Raw genomic sequence first — 22,006 nt, forward strand, 5'->3', positions numbered from 1 at the left:
CTGCGGTGTCACTGGCTCACAAGAGAACCCTTTTTTTTCCCTCTCCGCTTCTTCGATCCGAAACCCAATGTTTCGGACATTACCGCCTGCATTCGTTTCGACATATCCCGCGCATGCGCGCAACCGACTGGATGTTTACGAACCGTTCGCTTCAGTGCGGCCGTACCGTGACGAGTTATTCGCGGATCGGAATACGTGCAGTCCCGACATCCACCCACAGTCTAGTAAGAGCGCACAAGGTAAATAGCCTCTTTTTAATAGTTTTTTGTCGATGTTTCGGGCGAAATTCGTCCCAGGTGTCGACTGAAGAAGAACCGAGGATGTAGTTTTATGGTGCGTGTCCTTTGAGAACAGTTTGAGTGAATTTGTGTAGTTTAAACACTCCTGCGACAGTGAAGACTGACTTGTTTCATTGCGGATGCGTGTCGGAACTTGTAGACCGTGAACGGGTGTCGAAGTAAGTGCACCAAGATCTTTCCGCATGGTGACCTGGAAGTGAAACAGGCAAAGTGAGACACTTTGTGTTGTGGCTGAAGTGAGCGTTGCAGACATTACATCACAGACAAACATTTACAAGAGATTTACAACGTCAGGTAAGTGATTTTCATCTCGTACTTGTGTGTGTGTGTGTGTGTTCAAGAGCGCCAGCAGGATTTTTTCTCAGGGGGGTCAGAATGAGAAACTTTTATTATTATTATTATTATTATTACTTTACAGATCATAAAATACAAATTGAATTGACAATACTTTGGCATTGTATACAAGTTAAGACTTGAGTCTACTATTTACATTGAAACTGGATTTGCCTTTCTTCCTTTCAATAATCATGTAGCCTATCACTTTGTTGATTAACGAACAGTTATTTTCTTTTGTACTCCTATACAATGCAGAGATATCAATCAGAACCAGAGACCAGATCTACTGCCATTCATGGTACATCTGATCCATGTTTTAACGTGTTTGAGGGTATTGTAAATTAATAATAGTAATAATAATTCCTTTTACGAATACTGACACCTTACCTCATTGCCTCCTTCAAATGTGCTACTTGAAAAACTATTTAAACTCTACTTACTTTTCTTTATGTTTTTCTCTTTAAATTACACACATTTGTATTTTTTGTTATAAAATATCTCTACAATTTCACAATTCGAACTACATTCACTTTTCAGGAATCTCGGGGAGAAAAGGGAAGGGCCCCCCTGGCCCCCACCTGCGGGCGCCCTTGTGTGTGTTTTATATAGCATTTAGGCCACTTTTAGCTTATGTACCATACCGATGGCGTAATGATAACGCTATTGCCATGTCATTGAAAGGTTCCAAGTTCGATTCGCATTGTGCGATGGTTTGGATCTTGCTTTAAATTATATTCCAAGTACCGGTTAGCCCGTGTGAGCAGAAAGTGAAGTTACATCAAACTTCGGTGAACTAACTTCGGGGTAATCAAAAAAGTGATTAAGGGAAATGCCCCTGTGTAGCCAAGCAAGCTGTCGAACCTGGAACATTTTAGTTACGGGATCGTGAGTAGACTATCAACGGCCTCGCTCACTGAGAGGTATTTCATATTGTCGTTACTTTACGTAACTTTCGTAACCTGTGATGCAGCATTTATGGCAAAGTACTTCGAATCGTTTCGAATCTCGCTTAAAGCATTAATGTTCATAGGCGCCGACTTTCACGTATATTTACATATAGGGTAAAGGAGGGGAAGTTCGCCACCAAAATGCTTTTCATTTTTTTCCTTCTAAACGAATTGGGGGAGAAGGACACAAGTTACACGATACAAAAAGTAGTCATTGTGGATTATGAGGAATATAACATAAATACTGTGTTACTTATACTTATGACGTAATATTAAAAATACTAAAATGAGAAAGGTGGCGCAATTCCCGCCACATGCTGGGAAATTCGCCACACTTATTTATCTTAACTTATTTATCTTTTTATTCTCAGTTATGTGTATGAAATACCAAGTTGTTGCCAATAACTCAGACAACAAAGTGTAAAAGACCTACAAATGACAATACAAAACTGCTTAAAAAGATACAATACAACTAATTTGGAGAGTCTGTCAATTCATTGTTCTCCAGAAGAAGCAGAACTTGGATTGGTTATCGGATGTGAATCGGAACGTTGTCTAATACTCTGGCGAATTTACCAGCAAATGCATAGTCGAAAGAAAACAACTTATGTTTACTTGCACATGCACGCTTTCCAATGCAAATCTTTTCACGACATTCTTACGGTTTGAGGTTAGGATATCAATAATTAAAAGGAAGAAAAATAATTCTTTCCTGCCATGAAATGACAATTTCCAACGTAGTATTGAAATTTGGCACCTTTCTTTGTCTTCTGTGTAGGCGCAACTGCGCATTCCAAACTGTACTGCTTGCTTGCTTGTTCGCTCACCACACTGCAGATGTCAGTGGAAACAAGGCATATGTTACTTGATTTTTTATAGGCATCAGTGAGTGTTTCCAACCTATAGTTTTCTTTTACCCTATAAAGTATTGTTCATTCCGATATAGCCCCCCAAATTTACCTTGACTCCTAAAAATATCTTAAGTTGGCTTCTCTGATAATGTTCCTTTGTATTTTTTCTTTAGTCATTAGTATCAGTTAGTCATTATTTCTAAAAACCGTGGTTAAACTAAACAAGATTAAAATCTGCAAACAATGTCGTCACTTTTGTCGATCTGTACGTGTTGTTCGACTCCTATGCATAGACTTGTCAAGGGAAAGTGCAGACGCGCAACCTTGAAATACAAAAGGTAGAACTGGGCGAGAAATATTCGTATATACTTTGCATACTTTTTTAGTTAACGTCGATTCCATTCCACATTTTGGCTAATCGCGACGACGAATATAAGTGATGAAAGTGATTGACTCCAGCGCTCAGGCCTGGACTTGAACCCGGAAACTTCTGTCGTCAGGTCGAAGCTCGATCGCGTAACACACTCGGCCACCTAACCGGAAGGTAGAGAAATAAGTATATTATACAAAACTTTAAATAAATTAAAGCTGCAGTTTCCAATAGATTTGATAAGTTTGGTGGTGAATCCAGAATTTCGAATAGGACATAGCTTAACATTTTTATTGAATTCTAAGATACTATTTTAAAGCGCAAGTTTATATTTTTGGCTCAACACTACAGAGCATTCCCTGCCATTCGCTACGAGACTCGGCGGCAAGCGGCCCGGCATCAGAGCTTGTCTTTCCCGGTGAACGAGTCCGCGACAGTCGTTTATATTAAACGTCATAAAAAAAGTTTAAGAGTAACAGGGTCAGTTCTGAATAAAAGTGAAAAGAAAAATGGGGAAATAAAGTATACAAAGACAATCCGCACACCATCCGTGAGTTAAAAGAGAGTATTGTACGAGAAATCGGGAGAATTACAGTAGACGAACTTCACGTGTAAATGCCAATTTCCTTCGGAGATGCCAGGAATGTGTTGCAGCAGAGGGACATCATTTTCAACACCTTCTGTAGTCAAGGTTAGTACACAATATGAAAACCGTAATTTTAATAGCCGACTCTAGCGACTGTCGCTGACCCGTTCACCGGGAAAGACAAGCGCTGATGCCGGGCAGCTTGCCGCCGAGTCTCGTAGCGAATGTCAGGGAATGCTCTGTATAACTCATGTGAAAGAAAAAGATGCAAGGATATAGTTGCGTAATACCATGATGCATATCTCAAAATGTAAAAAGAAAACTGTATGACCAAAATAAACGGCTGAAAAAGAGTCAAGTTTAAAGCAAAATAATATGAGTAGAACCCCAGATGTACGGTATTGCTTTACATTTTACTGTACTGTATAGTGTATTTAGGCCTATGCCCTTTAAATACGTATATCATAATAAACGTGTTTTGTTGCTATAAACGGAGTTTTAATGCACTTTCTACTGTTCTTTTAGGTTATTTAAGTTAATCCGGACTTTCGTTAAACCGGTCAACTTATCCCCCCCATTAGTCCGGATTAACGAGGTTTTACTGTATTTACGAATTGGGATTCCCTACGTCATTTCATATTATTCGTCTGTTCATCGTCACATTCTCCTTCCTTTTGTGGGGCTCCCTTATACGTTTGTGGGTTGCATACCTTTCATGTCAGAATGATTATAGAACCCTTGTAACGTCTGAATGAGACGTTTCTGGACAGGGGTTCCATATCTCATGTTGATGCTTTTGTCCCAGTCCATCATCCCTGAAATTTTGTAACATGGTCACGGAAACACCCTGTATATTTTATAATTACCCCTGGCATATTGCAGCGAAAACATATGGGGATATATGCATGTAGGGCCACACATTCTCGCATCGACTGGATAAATTCCCACCTGAAAATCGGGAACCCCACGTGACAGCCAGACGCCCTGCCGGAGAGAGAGAAGAATTTCTTACTTCATCTCTATTCAATCGTAGCAATAGAGTAACAAAATATTACCTGATTTCTCTATATCTGAACTCAGTAAAAACATTTAATCATCACATCCCGTGACTCATCGTCGCGATTAGACTTTAGGAAGAGTAAGAAAAGAAAAGTAAAATAAGGCAAATACAATACGTAGAAAACTTTACTTTTTGTTGAAAGAAAGTTTGGTTTGTCTTGTAGGACTAGGGAAACAAAAGAAGACAACTTTCAGTCGTCGGTTAGTCTCTGTGTCGTTGATGTAATATCTTCCCAAATATTTCACAAATTATTTGGCCTTTGTCGGTTGCTTGTAAAATATGCACATGCCAGTTGCAACCAACAGAAACCATTTAAATGTTGAATGAAAATGCAGAACTGCGTCATTAGTTATGCTAATGCTCGTCTCATTTGGAGTAGTCAGACATTTTGATTTATCACAAAGAGCATAAGGCACGGGCTGAATGCACAGTGATGTCACGAGTGTGCTCTCCTATCCCCGAGGTGAATCGAACAGAGCACGTCAGTTGAAAGGCTCTCGGTATTGATATCTTGTATAATAAGAAATTAACTGTTGTTTGTTTTCTACTTCGTTTTTCAGTCGCCTTTGTGCCTAATTTGGTCTATAGAAACGATGAGGATGAATGATGAATGAGTGAGATATTGATGAAACGACACTCATTATGAGAAACAACAGTCCAGTCCGAGCATCGAATCCAGGAACTTTCGGTAGTGACTAATGCGCATAGTCAACTCATTAACGGGGACTCTCAGATGTACAGATGTAGTGCGTCGGCCTTCGTGGCGGAGCGGTTAGCGCAGCGCGCTACGACGTCAGGCGTTCTGGGTTCGAATCCCGATTAAGACATGGATGTCTGCGTTCATCTGTCCTGAATGAAAAAGAGATTTGAGATTAATTGATATATGAGTTTTATATGTGGGAAAGCTGACGCGTAGGGCCTTCCTTTTTAAAAAAAAGTTTAAAAGAATAAAAAATAGATACGCATGGACAGGACACATAATAAGCTTCACTGATTATACTGGCTGTGAAAAGCCTGGTTATTCTGCGACATACAGTCCAGGGTGTACTATGTGAAAGTGAAATTGACACTTGTGTGTCACCCAAATTATTCATAACGTGTTACCCGTTATTTACTTGTGCTATTATTTTTACGAGGAAAGCTAATAAGTATTGAGTTTTACTCAGGAAAAAATAATATTATATTAAAGAGGAAATAAAAAGTAGGCTTAATTCAGGATATGCATGTTACTTCTCTCTTCATAAACTTTTGTCTTCTCGTTTAATATCTAAGAAACTATAAGTTCAAATATACAAAACAGTAATTTTGCCTGTAGTATTATATGGGTGTGAAACTTGGTTCCTTACATTGAAAGAGGAACATAAATTGAGAGTATTTGAAAATAAGATCCTTAGGAAAATCTTTGGACCTAAAAGGGATGAGGAAACAGGTGAGTGGAGAAGGTTAAATAATTTAGAACTGCATAATTTGTATTCATGTACAGATATTATTAGAATGATTAAATCAAGAAGACTTAGGTGGGCAGGCCATGTGGCACGAATGGGAGAGGAAAGAGGAGTTTACGGGATCCTTGTTGGAAAACCTGATGGTAAGAGACCTGTAGGAAGGCCAAGACGAAGATGTAGGGAGAACGTTGAGATGGACCTAAAGGAAATCGGTAGGGATGGAAAAGAGTATATAGATCTTGCTCAAGATAGGGACAGATGGAAGGCCTGTGTTGCTGAAGCCATGAACCTTCGGGTTTAAGAAGGCTAGAGAGTTAGTTAGTTTTAGTTAGTTCAGGAAAAAATTATGCTAAGAGGTTAAAATTTGCAGGATGTACTCCTTAATTCTTCTATATGAAATTATACAAAAATCGACTTTCTATGATTTTCATGTTTCATTGTTTTTCAGGCCCAAAATGAAAATGTCAGTACCTCTAGAAAGTTGGCGAAACCTCCCCAAAGGCGTCAACCTGTTGCATGACAATGCCTCGCCACACGCTGCAGGTGAAACAATGGCAGCACAGACAGCCTTAGGCTTTCTGGTGTTGCCCCATCCACCCTATTTGCCTGACCTGGCTCCATCTGACTATCATCTGATCCTCCATCATCTAAAGAGACAACACTTTTTAGTGTTCAGGACGCAACTAATGCTGCAAATGAGTGGTTACTTTTGAATCTGTAAAACAAAGGGAAGTTGAAATCATAGAACGTGTATTTTTGCACCATTACATATAGAACAATGGACCAGTAGCTACACTCTGCAAATTTCAGCCTCCCCTCGTACCATTAACAATATTGGTTCAGCTTTTCCATCTGTTGTTTATTCATCTCATGTATTCCAATTAAAGCTCTCCAGGTATAACTGAACATGTGTATTGGTAAATTAATTACATAGATTAACAATAATATTTTGATTGTAATTATTACTCAGTAACTCGCATACCTTCATGAGGCGCCAGCTATGATGTTCATTAACCACACGCCTACATCCACCTGTGTAATGTCCCACCATCCATCGAAACCAAGTATCTTCCTTTTAGCCGGGGGGAAGTTTGCTTGATAGCTAGAGAATGATACATTTTACAGAGCGAAAGACATAACTGTACCGACATTATTCGGTCCACTTTACGGTACGGTACGGTTTTCCTACCAACGTTTGAAGCTCGATTGATGATTTAAAAAGATTTTGAGTGTTTCATTCCTAAAGTTCCAAAAAAGTGGGGAAAAAATCGAAGTTTCGTTTGCTACTTTGAAATTATTTTTATGACTGTCCTCCTTTGTACATCCACTCCTCCTAAACCATACAATATGTTGAATTGTTTTATGTTTCGAAATTGTAGCCTGAAACAGTCCAATGAATGTAGTCTGCAGAGAGTTCGGAAAATATAAAAAGTGGAAAAAGACGTATTTGCTTACGCAAAGGTGTTTATGAATTGACCCAAATGCTGAATATCGTATTGTTTTACCTGTATCTTTCTCATACTGTGTACACAGTACTGACACTTCAATGGGATGGTAAATTTGACAGGCCTCCTTCCGATGCTGCAAGAAATATAAAAACTGCATTTTCTATCCTGTGTGTGTGTGTGTGTATGAAATCTCATTTCCATAGATGAACACGTAGTAGTTTTTCACTTTGATTATCTATACTACAATTTAAAATCAACACAAAATATTATTTTTTACGGCTACCTGTTGAATATATTTTATCATCATATTGCTCACTGCTGCAGAAGTATGCATTATTCCTTTTACATTTCTAATTGCAATAATTGCAATTAAATAAAAACATAAGAATGTTACCTCACTCCAATAAATAGCATTCTATACCTCAATGCTTCTCTTCGATAACACTAGGGACCAAATTTGAAATTTTTTTCTGTATCCTGGATGAAATAACGTGTTCTTTACTAATTTCGATGCGAGAAATTCAGAGAAAGTCTCAAAATTTGTGTATGACGTCACATTTCTTAGATATACAGGGTGTCCCAAAAGTCACGGAACCGAGATTTGAATGTTCTTAACTATTGTACAAAACATGATAGAAACATGAACCTTGTATTAGTTATTAACTTTATCTATATGGATATTCCATAAACATTAAACACGAAAATAATCAGCATGGACGTTCAGTGTGGAAAAAAAGCTTCTAAGGTGTAAAGAAAATATTATACGAAGGAGAGAAAAACATGGATAAAAGACAGATATGTAGTCGCTTGCAATAATTTTTTATGTGTGGATGGTCTCAATGGGTATTTATAGAAATGAAAAAAGAACGATACATTTTTATGCATTCTATGCACAGAAAGTATAAAAGAAAAGTAAAGTTCCCCGTTCATGTAGTACCGTGCAATGAAAGCATATTTCGGGATGTAGGAGTGATTCTGTGCATTGCAGACGGTTTGTGGAGTTAATTATGCCATATTCATAAATAAATATGTTTTTTAAGAAATTACGAAATGCACTGGCAACATCGGTCGTGTCAGACTACAGTACCAGCCTCGCCGACATGTTACAATGTTATTCAATTAATTTCCAGATGAAATAACAGCTTTGAAATTTATTTGCAAAAAGTTACTTACCTATCTTTTTCTATCTAAAACATTCTTTTGTATTTTATAGAACCTTCCTGGTCAAATGAAGTGTTCAATTCGGCTGTGGTGGATAGTGATTTAGGAATTGGGAATCCCTCACTATGTTGTACCGACTTCAACGCGAAGAGCACATCGGCACATACACATGCTTTTATTGTTCGAGGAATATCCACGCATTACGGTGCGGCAAAAATAACAATCTGTCACGTGGTTCCTTGGTTCAGGCCATATAACAGTTACATCATAAGGCATTGGATGGATACCTTTCAACCATTCTCTTAGTGTTACAGCACAACTATGACGACACCCATATGAGGCACATGGGCAGTCTTGATCTTCCAGCGACAACCAAAGTACAGTCGGTACACTATCTTTACACAATCTGTGATGTTCTACATTGAAATTTCACGACCCCTCGGACAATTATACTGGATGTTGGTCCAGGCGCCAGAATCTTGTTAGCCTGCAACAATGAAGTTACCGGTGCGAACAATGTGGAAGTGAAGATGATATTCTTAGGGTTTACCAAACAACATAGAACATTTCTTCTGAATTAGGATGCCCCTTATCATTCACTGCTTATAATAGTACTTACTTATGAAAAGATTAAGTGGAGGAAGTACAGTTACGCACCAATTGTATATTTAGTTCAATATTGCCCGAATGGGCACTGCTACTAAAACAAGACCATGGGTGTATCAGGAGTATGAATTTCTCTCCATGTTGCCTGATTATTAAGCTGGACACTCCTATATTTGCAAAATATGAAGAATACGAATTTTCGGAATCCCATGTATTCCTTATGGGGAATCAACTTCAACATCAAGTTACAGCTAATCAAATGGGAGTTTAGACTTTTCTCCTGGGCAATCACTTCTTCTAACTGCCCTCCTCCCGTTGATATCATTTTCTATTCCATCGGAAGTTTGATATTCCCAAAATAATAAATTATATAATACTCCCATATGCCCAATGCATTTATCTTTGCCTCCTGGCAGTGTTGCCAAACCTGGTGCTCATAAGAGAGCTAAATTTCACTTTAAATGGAGTTAAAACTGACTTTCAAGGAGCTAGATTTACGAAGTGCTTCCTAGAGTAATGTTAGTTGCCAAAGGGGTGGGGCGCTGCTATTACCGTTAACTCTAAATTGATGACAATTTATTCTTAGTTTTCACCATCTAGATCGTGCGGCATCACCCATCTCATGGTCGTATGAAATCGAAAATAAAGGATTCCCTGATAACAATACTATTATGTAAATTTCACGTCAACACGGCGCTACATAAAAAAGTAGCTGGGGCTATAAGAGGGGGTGGGGCGACGCAGCCAATATAACAATATCACGTCACGTACAAAATGTATAATCATGACAGAAGTTGGTCTATATGGGCCAGAACCAGTGATGATATCATAGTGAGGCATGGGGGCGGGTGCCCCAGTTCACAGCCAAACGAGTGTACGAAAGAGCCAGATCTGGCTCCGAGAGAGCTAAGTTGGCAACACTGACTCGGAGGGAAGAGCCGGTCAAAGAGCAAGCCAATCAGTATTCCACAGAGAAAAAACAAAAGAAGCCTCTCCACTAGAGATTTGCAAAGGGAGGATTTCGGTCGAGCACCGAATAGTTCTCACGGGGACGCTAGATAGCGTACAGAACGGGGAGCTTCTTCGCTCGAGCGAATAACGCTCGAACAGGCAAAACTAGCTGTATACACTAGAAGCCCAATATACACGTACATCTGTAACTTGTAGTGGACTCTCAAATATGGATCGTGAAGTGAAATATGCAGTGAAATTGCAACTTAAGTAAACATAGTCATCATTGGTTCCGATAAAATTCCGCCTTACATACTTAAAGGATGCGGAGAGATACTCAAATACCCCCTGAACACGCTGTTCAATCTTGTACTTTCCACCTCAACATTTCCAGATATTTGGAAATTAGCAAAAATTACCCCGATACCAAAAACAAATAAGCAAAATGATGTAGAGAATTACAGGCCGATAGCAGTCCTGGCAGCACCTGCCAAGCTCTTAGAGCAAATTCTTTACAAGCACATTTCTTTTCACATACGAACAGTGATCTCTCCTTATCAACATGGTTTCTTATGTAAAAAGTCTGTCTGTACCAACGTATCAGAAAAAACTCATTTTATCGCAACCGCGATGGATAGCGGAGCTCAAGTAAATGTAATATATACAGATTTTTCGAAAGCGTTTGATACCGTAAACCATAGAATCTTAATAGAAAAACTGAAATCATACAATCTATCGAATCCATTGTTACAATTGTGTCAATCCTACTTAACAAACCGCAAACAGTATGTCACGTTTCAGGGAAATACTTCCGATGAATTTGAAGCTACATCCGGAGTTCCCCAAGGCTCTAACCTTGGTCCCTTATTCTCTCTCATGTACATAAATAATCTTCACGAACATCTGAATCAATCGGGTAAACTACTTTTTACGGACGATTTAAAAATATACAAAAGAATTTGCAGTTACAGTGACTGTACCGAGTTACAAGCGGATATAAACAGTCTTGTGGAATGGTGCGAAAGCAACAAACTAATCTTAAATAGCGAAAAATGCTACCAAATGTCATATACTAGAAACACTACATCAATAAAATATGACTATTGCATAAATAAACAAAAATTAAAACGGGTAGAAACAATCAAAGATCTAGGAGTTCTGTCTGATTCTAAACTTACATTTCACGCGCACGTTAACTTTGTAACAAACGAGGCTTACAGACTTCTGGGATTTATAATGCGTACATGCAAAGAGTTCAAAAATGTCGGAAGCTTAATGATGCTTTATAATGCTTACGTTAGAGCGAAAATTGAATACGCAAGCATAGTGTGGCACCCTCAAACCCAGCAAGATATAAACAAAATAGAACAAATTCAAAGTAAATTATTAAGACACTTAAAGTACAAACTAGATGGTATATTATACCCTCAAATGGAATCCCGTGAGAACCTTCTCAGATATTTTAACCTAACAACTCTCAACAACAGACGCATCATGCATCAGCTCATATTCCTCCACAAAATTTTAAATAATCTCATTGAAGCTCCTTTCGCCCTGTCACAGCTCGACTTCTACGTCCCCTCAAGCAAATTACGACCAAGAAGGCAACTCTTCAGCCTTCTTCGTAATAGAACCAACGCTCTGACAATATCCCCAGTTTGGAATACGTGTAAGACATTTAATGATACCATCAAAAGTGAAAACAGTGTGGACTTAGAAAACAGTGTGGAATTATTTTGCCCGACCGCAATTTTGAAAAAGAATATACTAAAATTACATAAATTACGATATAACCTAAGACTTGTATGTTTGTTAAATCTTTTCTGTCTATATACTACATTCATCTGTGAAATATTTCAATAATGTTATCACAAAATTATTGTATAATGAACGCCATTAATGGGTAATATACCTGTTGTGTTCAATTTCTGAAATAAATAAATAAATCTTCATGTTAAAATATTGTTTAGTCTATCTTGCCAACACACAGTGATATATGAAAATAAAATAGACGATTGTGGGCTGAAACTACCAAGGTGGGTATTTTACACATAATGTGTCTACTATTATTGTTACATTAAATTATATTCCATTGATATATCTATATCTATCTGTGATTTTATCTATCGAACACTTATTATATTCTTATTTTCAAATGAAGGGCCAGGGGGAAAAACGATGAATGTCGATTTTTCGCCCATTTTGAGATTGCAGCGCCATCTGATAGCTCAGAAGCTGTACTATAAGAATGTGAACGGCCTTTGTTGGGAAAACGGTGAGAAGTGCCTGAAAAACGCATTCAAACATTCGGGGCAAGGGGGAAAAACGATGAAAGTCCGAGCGTCGGGGGAAGAACGATGAGTGTTTTCTGTTAAATAATGTGTCCCTCACTGAAACGGGTTAGCGCTAAGGGAAGGTTATTCCAGTCGTTCGTTGTGAGTGTGTTGAATCGTGCAGTGTTGTGATCAGTTCTATTGTGTACTATTTATGATGACGAACCTGAATGTTTGCTTAATATTTGTTGAGATATTAAGATTTTGAAATGTTTGTTATTTCAAATTATGTGCGAGATGTAACAGACAACTTTAATTAGATTGGTACAGTTGTGGTTGGAACTTGTGTATGTTTAGAAATACGTCATAATCTGTTCGCATTGACGTCACGTTCCCATCTCAACAGAGGAAGTGAACCCACCTTAATGTTTTCTCCTGACCACGGACTGAATTTAAAAACAGGTGAAGGTGAGGAATCAATAAGCATGTGGTAACAGAAAAATGGAATGTCAAAATAGTTTTATTGGTTTACATTAATTGTGTTTCTTTGTAACTAGTTTCCAACAGGAGGACGTTGCATATTTCTTTCGTAACAGCAGTAGTATGGAAAGTGATTTGGAAAATATACAAAGTTATAGTGATGAGGTGGGAAAAGTTGCGACGAAATCCACCAAGAAGAGAAAAAAGACTGGACGAATGAGAGATGTGATGAAGAAATTGAGACTTGCATCTCACGCAACAGGTGACGATTGTAAGTGTAAACGGTTCAGATGTTTTGAAGTGGTGGGAGAAAGTGAAAGAAAACGATTGATTAAGGAATTCAATACTCTTGGAGCCTATGACGAACAGAATCAGTATCTGTCAGGACTCATCACTGTCCTTCCCGTGATGAAACGAAAGCAGAGCAAAAATATTGAAGCCGGCACGCACGAAAAGAACTTTTCATATGCTTTCAGAGTCAGAGTTGAAGTCGAGGAATCAATCCAAGACGTCCGTGTTTGCTTCAAAGGTTTTCTCGCTTTGCATGGTATCACACCTAGACGAGTGCAGACCATCCAATCTTCTCTGGTTTATCGAGGCACTTCTCCTAATGATGGGAGAGGAAAGCACACAAGTAGACCACACAAACTGTCTGAAGAAACTCGTGCACTGGTGATGGACTTCATAAAATCGCTAAAAGGGCGAAAATCGCATTATTCCCTGAGGGATTCTGACAAAATATACCTACCAGAAGAACTCAACTTGACGAAGTTGACCGAAATGTACAACAAAACCCACCCGGAAAACCGTGTTCATTATGACACGTTCCGATCAATTTTCAACAATAATTTCAATATTTCCTTCGGATACCCACGCAAGGACACTTGCAGTACGTGTGACTCGTACAAGTCGCAAAAAGCTGTGGTTGAATCTGGCATCAATGACTCTGAAAAATCAAAAAGAGAAACAGAACTCTCAAGGCTGGAAACAGAACACAAACTTCATTTACTGAAAGCTCAGAAGTTTTATTCCCTCAAGAAGTTATACAAAAAGAAGAGTACAAAGGATGACACCATAGCTGCAGTTACCATGGATTTTCAGAAGAATTTACCGACCCCCAACATTAGCACCAATGATGTGTATTATAAACGTCAGTTGAGCTTCTACAGCTTCAATATTCACATCCTTTCCTCTGGTGATTCAGTTTTCTTCACGTACGACGAGACCGTTGCTCATAAAGGGTCAGATGATGTGTGCTCTATGGTCGACAGTTTTGTGCACAACTTTTTGCCGGAAGAAGTTCGTCGCTTGGTCATCTTTTGTGATTCTTGTGCCGGCCAGAACAAGAACTATACTGTCATTCGATACCTCCACCATCTCGTGACAGAAAAACGTCGTTTCGATGCAATCAACATGTTTTTTCCAATCAGGGGCCACTCCTACTTAGAGTGTGATAAAAACATGAGCTGCATAAATCAACAGTCCTATGTTGAGTTGCCGGACGAATGGAGAGATGTAATAAGGAGCAGCAGACACAAACCAACGCCATTTACTGTGGTAAACTGCACGAAGGAGCACTTCAAAACGTGGACTGAGTTCTTGAAGCCAATTTACCTGCCAAAATGTCCATTTCCTACCAGGCCAGTGCGTTGTTTGGAGATACGAACTGAAAACCCTACCAAAATTTTCTACCGCAATACCTATCTTGGCACTTACTTGCGCGCTGATGTCATGTGGCGACCACCGAAGCGAGGAAAGAACAAAGGGACCTCTACTTCACCTAGAACCATTTTGAGAAATCTGTACGATGGACCGCTGCCCATTCCTTTGTCCAAGTACAAAGATCTCCAGGATTTGAAGCGATTTCTCACCAACCCAGAGGCTCAACAGTTTTACGAGACCATGCTAACCACCAACGCTACGGTAGAAAATGATGAGGATCTCTATGTTGATTATGAGGAATAGTTTGTGAGTTATCCCCAAGACTGATCCAACTTTTTTCATTTTGATGATAGTTTGATAAATAACAATCATCACTCTTTTTAATGTTGTAGTGTTACTCTCATTTTGTCTTTGTTCATTAGTGCATACCTGCAATGTAAAATTAAAACCACATTTTTCGGCATAATTTTGCTTATTACTCTTTTTTGGTTTCCTCTGATTCTCCAGAAACATTTTCCTATGGTTATCTACATCTGTGGGAGTAAAAAGATACTTAAAAATAATTATTTTGACATATATTTACGTATTTATGAATAGAAATACTTGTTTTTCATTTCCTGGCAAATCGTCTCGAATGAACATTCATCGTTTTTCCCCCTGGCCCTTCAAATACATAAATTCATGTACATATATTATTAGTCAAGGACAGTTACTGATACAGTGTATATATTTTGATTATCTTCAAGTTTTCTAATTAAATATTTACGGTGATAGTTGACATATATTATAAATAAAAACGACAACAATAATTACACGATACACTAAAGTAAGAGACGGTGAAATTTACATCGATACTATGACATACAGTGAGTCACATAATTATTCGGACATACACTAAATTTTTAACGTTTAAGAGCGGGAAGGGAGTGAAATCTGTGTACAGCGTTGAAGTTGATTTTCGTTTAAAAAATGTCATGTTTAGAACAAAATTGGACGATAAAATGTTAAAAAAACGAACATCAGCAACAATATAACGAGGGATGAATCCCTACCGTTGCAAAAATAGTGCCACAAAATTATTCGGACACATAGCAAATGTTAACGTAAGTTTGTGATACAGTGACAATTTCGATTTACGGATTGATTGATACTCTGTTCATATATATTAACTCTGGTTTCTTGTAGGTTTCTATAACAATTACGATCGCGTTTTGTTTAACAAAGTTGTGATATAAGAACATATTCTATGTAGAAATGGGGCGAAGAGGAAAGGAAAGTTCATTTGAACAACGTCAGTTAGTGATATGGCACCACGCTAAGGGTAAAACTTACCGTTCAATTACCTCAATGTTGAAAATGAAAAAAAGTACAGTTCCAGATATTATTAATCGATTTAAAGATGAAGACAGGATCGAGTCCCACGGTCATACAGGGAGACCAAGAATTTTTTTCCCCCAGAGAAGAGACAGTAATCGTGAGGGAAAATTAAAAAAAAAAAAAAAAAAAAAAAAAAAAAGGTGAGTGCTCCAAAGGTGTATGCTGAGGTAGCTGAGGAGTGGAAAGCATAGTCATCCTGAAACTATACGAAGAGTGCTCAGAAGGACAAACTATCATGGCCGTGTAGCCAGGAGAAAGCCATTTGTAAGTAAGCCAAACAGGACAAAAAGACTGGTGTTCGCAAAGGAACACTTAGGAAAGGATCAGACATGGTGGAATCGGGTAATTTTCACTGACGAGAGTAAATTCAATATTTGTGAGTCAGATGGGAGGGTAACAGTGTGGCGTAAACCAAATGAAGAGCTCCGAGGGAAAAATTTGCAAGCAATAGTGAAGCACGGGGGTGGTCACGTAATGGTTTGGGGCTGCATGTCGGCCCAAGGCGTTGGTAAATTGGCTTTCATCGAACAAACAATGAACAGGTACCGTTACCTTGACATTCTGGAGTCAAATCTAAAGACTAGTGCTGAAATGATGGGCATTCTTTGTAACTTTATGTTTTATCAAGATATTGACCCGAAGCACACTTCCCGCGTAGTACAAGAATGGTTATTGTACAACTGCCCAAAAGTGCTCCATCCTCCACCGCAGTCTCCAGACTTGAACGTCATTGAGCACCTCTGGTGTAAGTTGGAAAAAGAAGTGAGGAAAACACCTATAACCTCGAAGGCAGACCCCAAGGAGAGACTTCAACATGAATGGGCCAACATATCGTCAGTGTACACCAGAAAATTGGTAGAAAGTATGCCAAATCGTTTATCGGAGGTGTTAAAAATGAAAGGGATGCCTACCAGATACTGACATTTCTGTTCGTTGCTTTTCAAGCGTGTTTTCCTGTTTCTCCTTCCATGTGTCCGAATAATTTTGTTTAACCCACAAAAAATGTTTGTTTTGTTTAATGAAAATATTTTACTAGTATATTATATTAAACATAATTGAAGATAATTAACAGTGTGCTCATATTGAGTTTTATTTGTTAAATAAATATTAAACATTTATCATCGTATTATATCACGACTACGTCAGTAAATATTCAGAAATCTTATCTGTCCGAAAAATTATGTGACTCACCGTATGTGTGCAAGTGTAACTCGGATGAGTATCACAAATGTTGCTGATTTTGTAAATATTAACTTCAAAATATTTAATAGTGTTGTGCAGTGTCAGTGTTTACAGGATTGATTACATATTACCTCGTTAGTGTGTTACTGTGCCATAAACCTTTTAAATAGGTCAATACTGATGGAACAATAACCTTATAATTGTGTCACGTAGTGTGTGTTTACATATTTTATGCATGGACAATCATAACGTCACCGTGTGTGACGTAAGACTCTCAATCATTGCATACATGAGTCCGCATAACAAACTCACATGTCAGTGTTCACGTTTCATACGCTGACAAGTATTGGTTATTAATTTTGTTTATTTATTGTTTATTTTTCTCCATTCCTTTTCCTTTTTCAAGAACAATGTTACTCAAATTTTATATTTTCGGTTATGGTATGTTAATTCAATAATTTTGGGACTATATTTTATAATAAAAAAAATCTCTACATAGAAAGGATCTATATGGAATACAACTTTAAATCTTTCATATTTAAGTAAAAATCAAAAGATTTTCCTTAGGGGGTAGGGGAGTGTATCGTACCCAAGGTATTGGGTAAGGTATAAAGTCTTAGCATAGTAGGTAGCAGAGATAGGAATGCTGAATAAGTAATCAGACAAAGGTCGGGTGATTGACTTGGAAGGCGTATGTGGCATGAGATTTGGAAGGAAGAGAGAATGAGCAGTTGGCGAAAATACGAGAGAGAGTAAGGTCTGCGGATTGTGAGAGAGAAGTAAAGTGGAGAACGATTCTTGGACGATGGTGTGTGATTGGATCGATGTCTGACAGTTAGGTCAGACAAGTGACATTTGAGAGGACAAGTGTAGGAACAATCTTCATCTATTTGTAAGGCAAGTAATATCCTTTCATTAACCAATCCATATCGGTTCAGTCATGGAGAGTATAAAACCCACATCTAAACTAAGTTAATTTCTATCGCCATTCCTTTAAAAAGTAACCTCTTGCATTTATCACATTTAGGCCAAGCGAGTGATAACCATCTGAGAGATGAATGAGAAATAACTACATCACCCCATTCAATCTAGAGGTTCTTGGTTCGATCCCAAACGCAGCATGGGAGTTGCGTTACGATACGCTCGAGGGTGGGAGACCCGAATGAGTACGCGCGAGAGACAATCTTTTTATGCCGTAGTTTGGTTCTGATTTTATTATATTTTATTTTTGTTGATAGGGGGATATAATTTTCTTGGATTTAATATTATTCGCCCACCATATTATGACGAATCCATAAATATACATTACGAGGGTGGCCTATTTGGCAAAATGAAAATTTAAAACCCCATGCTCTCACTGGTTTCGTTGAATCCCTCTGTCGTTTAGCAAACTCTGCCCCACGCCCCTTAATCCTAAATGCATGAGAAATGTGTGTGCTCATGATGACGTCATTCATATCCTGATGAGCTCTAGGAGGGTAACACCTACGCCAGTTTTCATAAATGATTTGTATGTTCAATGCGAAAGCCTGACATCACGTCATTCTTGGTCTCCTTCTGCATATTTCCATCGTACCGTCACAGTCAAATGAAGTTTAGACACAACCAGTAAGGTTATGCAACTATGGATACTGAAACTGAAAGCATATCCTTGCAATCATGCAACCAGAAACACACCGAAGATTGGGGAATGTCATACCTTGTCAGGATATTTCTCCCATCAGCACAATCACAAAATTGAGAAGGAATATAGGATCTCTCCTTCATCAATTTAGCTTTGCACAAGGTACTTTATTGTGCTTGCCTTACGCTACTTTCCTCCTTAATTACCGGGCATATTATATACTTAAGAATAAAGATGAGAGAAAATTGAAATAAAGCATTCTGTTGTCACGCATTAATAATGATAAAAATAATAACAACGACTCTACGCTAACTAACCTACCTAACCGAATAACGGTATCGCCTCGCCAACAAGAACCCCCGGGTTGGATCCCGGTGGAGTCTATTACGACAATCCATCCGCTGCCTATACTCTGTTCCAGGAATCTATGGGGCGAGGCAACGGAAGCAACTTATTGCCATCACGTTCGAGGGAACGAGATTGCGTTGAGGAGGGGATGAGACCGCAGCTACCAGCGTTTGCAGTAGCGCGTACTGCTTCGCCCACTCGCTTCCTCTTCTTCTCTACCGCTATGAACCGCCTTACACCAGAGATTCCCGGGTAGAGTATAGTGAAAGTTCACAAATCATTTCTTGCTTAAGGGGGATATATTTCTCTGACCAGTTATATCCAATAAAAGAGCAAGTCGGTTATTCTACAAAGATATTAACTGCATCCACCCCACATATTGATTGATTGATTGATTTGGTGTTTTAAGTCTACTTTATACACAATAAGGCTAATCGGGACTGGACCTACAGTTTAAAGTGGTATCCAAACCACTATGTGCCTCCATCGGGTATCGAACCCGGGACCCCTTGATTACAAGGTGACGACGCTACCACTGCGCCATCGGGGAGACCCTCCCACACATTACAACCTGACAAGAAACAGTAAAAAAACATAAGAAGAAAAGTTAAATCTATGATCTGTGTATTACATTGTTACAGATTCACAAGAATCTATCTATGGAATAATGAACCAGAAATTGAAGATTCAAGTTCAGAGTAGAGACTACAGTTTTTTTTTATTATTTGCATCTCAAATAATTATTGCTATTTTTCTTATTCTACAGTCTGTCCCGGCTAACTCTTGAGCAAGCGAACGAAATCAAGTCTCTGCGCAAGTCAAGTGAGACGGCTCCACCAATGAACACTTGAGAGACTTACTTTCCTTTGCTCGCCCCAGAGGTTCCTGGGTATGAGTATAAGTCGGGTACATTTCTTGATCAGAGTGGAACTGGATGGTTTAGAAGAAGAATCAAGGTTTGTGCAAAGCGTTTCCGCAAACTTGAATCATAAGCTAAGAATTCACTTAGCAATGCTTGAGTGTTTGCTCCCAGCTCTTTCCACGTTAAAACTTAGGAGGTAACTCCTCCTTCCCTCCCACCAGCACCCTTTCACATCGTCCGTACTTCATGGTATTACAAGTTAAGCACCAGCTCTCGGAGGTCGACAACGAGAGCGGAGAATTTCGAAAGAGGTGAAGTTGACGGAGAAATCCTGCAAGCACTTTCCTCGTTTTCCCCCAGAGACCGATGGATTCTTAAGCTTTCTGCATTCGTGTACATCTTCTCGCAGAAAGCTGTTAGCATTTGTAGTCGAACACAAACAAACTTAAAGTAAATAGTTTAGATTACGTTGTGAACGAAATGTAATCCTCCACCAGCAATTTAGTTTCGTTCCTTTACGCAACGAAAATGTATAAACAACGATTTCATGAGGAACAAACGACTGTTTGTAAACACAGATGAAACGAAACTTCTATTTCGATCGTATTTACGTGCAATCAAAAGCAAGGTGGAATTTACACAGATACTTCTGTAGCTCATGATAGAGTTCCTACCTGGTACAATGAGATCCACTAGTAGTGCTCGGCAAATTGTGCATGTTTCGTTAATTTTTCTCTTACATCCTGTGATTTTAAGCGATAGATGTTAATGTATTCTGATGCAGAAGTTGTCAACAGCTTGTTTTCAGTTTTCCTTTTTTATTCTTGAAGCTCTTTTTGGGTCAAATAAAGTGCACGAACGTGGTGATGGACAATTTGCTCTGTAGTACTCATGGATTCCACTGTATAGTGCTGGTCCCCAAAGCGACCTCTTCCGAAAGATCAGTTTTCCCCTTAACAACCACATGTCAGGTCCACGTGGAGTGCAATAAATCGTCCCCTGAAACCTTTCCCACCAATAGCGTCCCTCCAAGAAATGACAGCTCTCGTCAAGTCCACGTGGAGTAAATCAGATGTTGCCAATTCAGTTTCTTTAGAGATTTCTAAACGCGAGGTGTCGGTTCTCTATGTTTGCTAGGTTGTGTTATTGTGTTTTGCTATTTTTATGCAATATAAAGACCTTGGGAGTAAAACGTCACAGTGAATGAATGGATGTCTAAACACTGCAGGTAAAAGTGACAGCAGCGCTTTGCCCAAAAACAGGTGGTGGCTCGAAACCAGATACGGGTCCGGTCGGCTTCCTCTGGGGTTATGTCAAAGATGCTGAACTGGTGATACGTTCAAGACTAGAACTTTACCTTGTTGCCAAACATATGACAACTGGCACCACTACTCCTGCAAGAGTCCTCATGAAGGACACGCTTGACGTGTTCAAGCATTTGAGCTATGCGTACACGATCAAATGATACACGAACAACGCACTGAATTCAACGCTTAAAGGAAGTGACGTCACAACACACGTCATGTTGATTCTCGCATTCTTTGTTACCGTCCTCGAATTTCTAATTAGGAACTGTTCTAAATAAAGCCTTTCATCACCGACTCTCTACCAATCAGAGCACAAGTTACAGAACTTTTTTTAATAATTAGCATTTATTGTCCTCTTTGTAATTAAAAGCAGGGTCGGATTAAGGTGGGTGCTATTGATGCTGCAGCATTAGGCCCATTCCTAAAATAGGCCCAGATGAAAACAGACGAGAATTTTCCGAAAGCTGAACACTTTTTTTTTTTTTCTATATTAACCTGAAAATAAATCTTAGAATGAAATTTGGAGCCCCAATTTTGGACACAGCGTTACTTATTATACAGTTACTATTTTTCTTTGCGCTGTGACGTAACTATAACGTCGTTGTGTTTATTGTTCACCGAAGATTTCAAGCATCAGGACCAATTTCGTCTTAATCCGGCCCTGATTATATGTCAAAATAATGAACGAACTTAAATTATCTTACGTCATTAAACTCAACATTGGGCACAGAGTGGCAGATCTGGTGTAAATGTAAGCTTCAATTGTTTTAACGAATTTCAACTTCTTGCAGCAGTTTTAACGGTTAGTCAGTAAAAAGTTTGCTTTGGAAT

General features: G+C 38.7%; 1 long non-coding RNA gene across 1 annotated transcript in view; it reads left to right on the forward strand.

Annotated features, from left to right (window-relative positions):
* The first annotated feature begins 275 nt into the window (after window positions 1–275).
* The window catches only part of LOC145980357 (uncharacterized), a 114,348-nt gene continuing 92,617 nt past the window's right edge, over window positions 276–22,006 (forward strand). Inside the window, exon 1 of the long non-coding RNA XR_014440848.1 lies at window positions 276–593. This is a non-coding gene — a long non-coding RNA (uncharacterized LOC145980357). The remainder of the gene's footprint in view (window positions 594–22,006) is intronic.

The sequence above is a fragment of the Lepisma saccharinum genome, chromosome 27, assembly GCF_977018435.1.
Source record: "Lepisma saccharinum chromosome 27, izLepSacc3.1, whole genome shotgun sequence".
NCBI lineage: Eukaryota > Metazoa > Arthropoda > Insecta > Zygentoma > Lepismatidae > Lepisma > Lepisma saccharinum.